The sequence below is a fragment of the Psammomys obesus genome, unplaced genomic scaffold (genome assembly GCF_907164565.1).
Source record: "Psammomys obesus unplaced genomic scaffold, mPsaObe1.curated_primary_1811, whole genome shotgun sequence".
Lineage (NCBI taxonomy): Eukaryota > Metazoa > Chordata > Mammalia > Rodentia > Muridae > Psammomys > Psammomys obesus.
Window position 1 is genome coordinate 1,033,969 of NW_026592890.1, and position 6,848 is coordinate 1,040,816.

Sequence of the window (6,848 nt, forward strand, 5' to 3'; positions counted from 1 at the left end):
TTCTTTCTTTCTTTCTTTCTTTCTTTCTTTCTTTCTTTCTTTCTTTCTTTCTTTCTTTCTTTCTTTCTTTTTTTTTCTTCGAGACAGGGTTTCTCTGTGTAGCCTTGGCTGTCCTGGACTTACTTTATAGACCAGGTTGGCCTTGAACCCACAGAGATCCACCTGTCTCTGTCTCCCAGAGTGCTAGGATTAAAGGTGTGTGACACCATGCTCGGCTTCCAATAGTGTATTTCCATGACAACCTAATTTTAAAATTTTATTTATTTCATATGTCTATGATCTTCTTACCTGAGCATGGGATTCCTAGCATGTGCCAATCACACAAGGTCTAAGACTGTCAGTTTGGCGATCTTTACAAGGAATCTAGCTAATTCTGCAATCCAAGCACTATCAAAAGTCCCAGTTACTCTCACATTTAGGATGCTGAGTCAGGACCATTTGTAATCAGGGCCTGGGATGCACAGCAAGATCCTATTTCAAAAACCAATCAAACAGAAAACCATTTGGTTTCACCTGAGGACTCTGATGCGTGAGACAAGGTATCCACTCAGAAACTTGTGGATGAGCTGTTGTGGAAAGGCGGTCTTTCCCCAGGCCCTTGGTGCTGCAGCCATCACTGGCTCCTGCGAGAATACAGGGCCCCTGCCCTCGCCCTTCTTCTGGAAGCTCCACCCTGGGCTGCCTCAGGGTCGGGGCAGGTGGTGGACCTAGAGCTTAGGCCGTTCGCTCATGCTACTTTCTGAGAGACTGTGACTGACCGACCTGTGTACTCAATCATGTTGGTACGAGTTCACACACGTGTGCTCATACAATGGAACCTCACTCAAGTGTGGGAAGCTGTGAGGGTTCTGAGGCCCGCCTGTGCTTCCTGAGAGCAGACACTATCCTCGCTAGCCATATGTGCCAGGTGCCTAGGAGGGTGTCTGGCATGGTGTTTACCATTTACTAAACTACTAGGGGGTCACAAAGGAAGAGTACTCATTCTAGCCATGGTTTGGCCCTGACTAGCCTAGTGGTTTAGGAGGAAAGTGTAGCTTCTTTTTAATCTAAAAAATGCTCATCAAATTTAATGTCTGCTACAGTTTGGAGGATTTTCTCAATTTAAAAATATCAGGTGATGCTTCCCCACACATGAAGTTGTGGCCAACGCTTTTAAGTTTACCAGGAGCCTGGAGGAGTGACGGGTGGAGAGGCATGATTCAAGTGTATAAGAAGGACTTCAGTTCTTAGGAGCCGGGGCACAATGAGAAAGACCAAGGGAGTCCTTCTAGGCTCTGGACTAGAGAGGGGCTGAGGGTGGGGATTGAGAGGAAGGCGGAAGGTTAGAAAGACATCTAGAAGACGGAGAAGTCTGCAGCGGGGCTTGGGGAGAAGGGTGGAGAGGTCAAAGCCCTCAGAGGCGGTTCCTGGAATAGCTGGGCAGGTCTCCCTGGGAGATACAGCCAAATCTTAGTTTGGTAGGAAAGAACACGTTGCATTTGTGAGCTCTCTGGCCATCCTGAGCTGCAGCTGGAAGTCTGGTGCCTGATGTCTGAGGGTCTTCTGAGCTGCCAGACTGCCTGACTCAAGAGCCAGAGCACTAAGTCATGTCAGGGTGTAGCCACGGCCTGTAGGGAGGAGTGCAAAGGGCTGAGAAGAGTCAGGACCGAAGCCTGTGACCTCCTGGGCATACGGTTCACGTTCTGTGTGGCTCTGCCTTGCTCTACAGGCCATTTCTAAATGTTCTTACCAACACTGGTCACAAAGCTAGCCATGAGACAGCACGGTTAAGACCCATGTGGAGAATCCCTAACCAGCATTGGGATAGCACTCAGTTGGCAGAGTGTTTGCCTAGAATGCACAAAGTTTTGGGTTTCACCTCAGCATCACATAAACCCTATGTAGGTAGTACATGCCTGTGATACCAGCATTAGGGAGGCTAAGGATACAACATGGCCAGCCAGTGATACTGGAGACTTTCTCAACAGCAGAAGACAAAACCCCCAACCACTTAATACAATGAAATCGAACTTTACAAAAGAAGAAAGAAAAAGCTACTTAAGAAAGTCACTTGGGGACTGTTGAGATGTCTCAGTGTTTAAGAGCATTTGCTGTACTTGCAGAGGAACTGGGTTCGGCTTCCAGCACCTACACGGCAGCTCAAAACCATTTGTAACTGAATTCCTGGGATCTGATGCCTTTTCCCCAGCCCCAGGCTGCCGGCATTTTGTGGCACACAGGAATTTATGCAGGTGCACAGACATGGTGAAAAGTCATGGTCTTTCCTAATTTAGGAGAGTGAACGATGAAGAACTAAAGACAAAGAGCCTGCGTTCTTTCCTTCCTTCCTTCCTTCCTCCCTCCCCCCCTCCCTCCCTTCTTTTGAGAAAGGGTCTCATTATGGAGGCCTTTTTGGACCAGAATTCACTGTGTGGATCAGCTGGTCCACCCAGCTTCACCTCTGAGGTGCCAAGATTGAAGTGTGCACATCACATCTGGTGTTTCTTCAAAAGCTTTTCTAGAATGTCTTCTCTATGTACTTTACATGTGTACAATGTTTTCTTCTTAAGTGAATCCAGAGGATGTAAGAGTCATGCCAAAAGTAAAACCAAAACCAAACATTTCTCAGAGCCAGTTATACCCATCACTTCGAACACTGTAATGATTTAGTTTTTCAATCTTCACCCTTTTTCCCACTTTGACACCCTGAGGACCTAGCTGTCAAGGGCACTAAGATCCCCCAGGCAGCTCGGCCTTCGGAGGGACACAGGGGCAGACTGCATAATCATGGTCTCTTTTGCCAATCTGAGTTCCTCCTCCACTTTCTGCATAGAAACTGAGAAGCAGCAGCTTTTGGGAATAGATGATTCCCTGTGGCTCTTAGAACACCCTGAACACCACTTAGACTGAGTGTCAAGGGCACTGAAAGGGTCCTCTGAAACCCTTGCCTTTATTTACACCAAGAATAATGAATGCTGTAATGCACGCACACGTCACTAACTGAAGCAGCGTCATTCTAAGATGGTTCTGTCAAGCAGTGTAGGCCACTTACCAGGATACAAACTGCCTTTTCAATTAGCACCATTAAAAATTAATGCCGGTAGGTGGGCACGAACTAAACCTCAGTGATGCTAGTCATCTTTCCCTTTACTAAATCCTCTTCCATGGTAATTACAGAAGGAAAGGCATAAACCATGTAGCCGCACTTATTTTCCTACTGCAGCTCAGAGAAGTCAAGAAGTAAGATCGTAACGACAGTTGTAAAATGATGGTACAATCAACTTCAAGGAAAGCGACACAGGGTTGGAGCAGTAACAGCAACAACTTCACCTCCTAAGGAAAGCAGCCTCGACTACCCACAGGGCTGGTTCAGATGAATCGTGGTGCGCTGCAAGACTCAGACCTCTGCACTCTCACTGTATGAATTTCTAAAGAACATGGGTTTAAGACACTTTCACACATACATGTCACCTCCATGTGATGCTAATATATACCATCTTCACCCCCTCCCCTCCCCTCCCTGATGATTCTTTCTCCCCATGTGTGTGTGTACCTGTGTGTTTGTGTATGCGCGAGCCTGCCTGCCTGTCTCTGTGAGTGTTTGGAAACCAGATGACAACTCAGGTCTCCCCATGCACCATGTGGTTTCTAGGGATGAGACTTGGGTGATCAGATTTGGCAGCAAGTGCCCCTACCTCCTGAGCCATGCAGTTTTACTCACGCACATTTAAAAAATCATTATCCAGTGGTCATTTGGAAAATATTGACTCACTGAATTGAGATTTCCCCAACCTTAACACACTGGAAAAATAATAAGATCAGTATTATTAATGAAAATTGTTTCAACCCTATGGAAACCTGACAGACCCAGGGGACTCACAAGAACTTGTAGCTAGGATAGACCCATTTTGAAGACTGAGAAATCAAAATAACCAGGCAGTCCAGCACACACACACATTTCAAAAGTACTCTGAGATCACGCTCCCCTTCCCCTGGCCCAGGGTCTACACTGTGCACAAGGTCCCTCTGCCTCTGGCTGTGATCAGCAGTGGGCACCACTGCTCTTGTCAAAAATATTTTGAAATATAAAGGTTAAAAGTACTTAGGCAGATACACTAAAGAGCTCCTCAAATTCCTGATTTTGTACAGTGACCTTTTATTCCTGTTATTTCTGAGAGAGGTCTTGCTGGTCAGCCGAGGCCATCCTTGAACTTGCAGCACACCAATCTTCCTTACTCAGCCTCCCCAGTGCTGGGAATTCCAGATGTGTGACACCATGTCTGCCCTGAGGTTTTTTGTTTGTTTTTGTTTTAATTTATTTAATTTTATTTTATAGGTGTGAAGTTGTCAGATCCCCTGGAGCTGGAGTTACAGACAGTTGTGAGCTGCCAGGTGGGCGCTGGGAATTGAACCCCGGTCCTCTGGAAGAGCAGAGAATGCGCTTAAACACTGAGCCATCTCTCCAGCCCCCTGGGTTTTCTTCAAGTGTCACATCTATATCCCTCATATGCGTGATCTAGGGTTTGTGTCTGAATGTAAATCCCAGCATCTAACTTGGCCTCTGAACCAGGAAAGAAAAATCTCGTATGTCTTGGGCTACTATTTCTTGGTAAGGGTTCTGTGGCTACTGATGCTTGCTTGCTCTCCTGCTTCCCAAGCCCCTTTTATCTCTCTCCTTCCCCCTTTCTCTAAGGTCTCATGCAGTCTAAGTTGACCTCAAATTCTCTGTTGTTGAGGATGGCAGCCTTGAATTCCTGACTCTCAAGCCTCCAATCTGGGAGTGCTGGGATTCCAGGCTTGTGCCACCATGCCTGGCTGGATTCCATCTTAATGACCATTTTAGTATTGTAAGCATATAAAATCTCATTTAGTATCAATCTGTAATTCCCTGTTAGAATCTCAGTGTCCTGTAAAGAACACTTATAAGGAAGGAGGAAAAGTGAAGGGTGCCCTTTGGCCACCGACCAACAGTTCTTCAGTTGTCCTTTTCACGTCCTGCACCATACTTCTTGTTCAACCACAGGGAAAGGGCACTGGGTCTAGGGGTGAAGGACCCAGGAACCCTGAGAGATGGAAGGAGAGTCCCTCACGCTAAAGCTGATCCCAAGCTGTTTCCTTCCCTGACTACCCATTGTAGCAATTCTCAGGCAGGAAAGCACCCCACGCAGTAGGTACCTGAAATCATGAGTGACAGGGCATAGCTTCTGAGGGGCTGCTGGGGTAAGGTGTTTATAAGGGCATCTTAGTCAAAGTTCTACTGCAGTGGCGACACCATGGCCATGGCAACTTCAAAAGGAAAACATTTACTTGCGGGCATGCTTACAGTTTCAGAGGTTGGTCCAGTATCACTATGGCGGGCAGACATGGTGCTGGAGGAGCTAAGAGCTGCACCCTGACTTGCAGGCAGAGCCTGGGCCTACTATGGGCTTCTGAAACCTCAAAGCCCCCCGACAATGATGCGCTTACTCCAACAGTCCGGAACTTTTAATCCTTCTAATTCTTTCAAATAGTGCCACTCTCTGATGATTAAGCAACCAAATACATGAGCCCGTCAGGGTCAGGACCACTGTTATTCAAACCACCACAAAGGTCTTGTAAAATGAAAAATTTGGAAGTCATTGTAAAGTTTATTCTTTAACATAAAATGCTCTCCTTACCAGATTTTGTTTTGAGGTTAAGGTATGTCCAGCATTAATTTTGCTGGCATATTTTGGTGGGAGTTTTGCACCCATCTTTATACAAACTTTCTGAAGAAGAAGAAGCTTAAAACTGGGCAACAAAGTAGAAATAAAAGGGGAAGGTTCTCTACCACCCACTAGTGCTTCTTTCTGTCATACCCTCCCGCTTTAAAAAAATTAATTTGATGTTCTCAGCAACAGGCTAATCCCTTAGCTCGGAAACATCAAACACAGCATCCCAAGTTTACTACATGAAAAACATTGTGATGTTTAGAAGAATTAGGGATAGAATTACATTCTTCATTAAAATTACCAAGTTTTCCAATATTCCGAACTAAAGCAGTTTCTCTGAGGGTCTTCACCTCAGATTTGATTCTTTCCGTTAGTGAGAATCCATAGTAATGAGTATTTTATTTTATTTTGAGACTCGGTTTCTCTGTTCTGGCTGGCCTGGAACTCAGAGATCTGACTGCCTCTGCCTCCCGATGTTGACTGTCCTCGAGCCCCGGTCAGGGTCTATAGTGTCAGCCACAAAGGACACAACAGCCCACAGAGCATGTACAGACCACCCCCGGAGTTATGCAGGCTCCAAATGCGTTCTCTTTATGCCTGCTTTACTACGACAATGCACCATGAAAAGAGTCCAAGCGCTCACACTTGTATTGTATGGCGATGGCGGAGGAGAACAAAGCAGAAGGGTGGAGAAAGGCGGTATGATTAGCTGTTTGAGAAGTTGGGTGGAAGTTCTCCCGGCCAACGGCACGTCACGTACAGGATTTTTCGCTCCTCCTGCCTGGCTTGGCGACCTGGCTCGCCCGAGGGCCTTTATGACCAGCTACCAGCTAAAATCGACGAAAAGCCTGCATCGTGCGCAGCTTCTGCCGCGAATGCATTCTGGTCTGCGAGCTTGGGCCTAACCCCTCGCCCTTCCAACTCCCTCCCTCCACCCCCGCCAACAGCCCGAGCCCGGTTCCCAGCTCCGACTCTCCCTGCCGGCCGGGCGGGCAGGCGCGGGCGCGGCCGCTCCAGCGAGCCGCAGCCCGAGGCGACGTGGCCCCGCCCCAGGGCCTTGACTCCGCCCCGTGTGGGCGGGGCGGGGGCGGGGCGGGAGGAGCGGCGCCCCGGTCCCGCCCCAGGGGCCGAAGGGAGTGGGCAGCAACGCACTCCAGGTCGCGCCGCTCGCCGCCCCGC

The 6,848-nt window shown here is 47.9% G+C and overlaps 1 protein-coding gene across 1 annotated transcript in view; it reads right to left on the bottom strand.

Moving 5' to 3' along the window:
* The window catches only part of Zbtb2 (zinc finger and BTB domain containing 2), a 21,311-nt gene that overhangs the window by 13,612 nt on the left and 851 nt on the right, over positions 1 to 6,848 (bottom strand). The gene's annotated exons all lie outside the window — the stretch shown is intronic.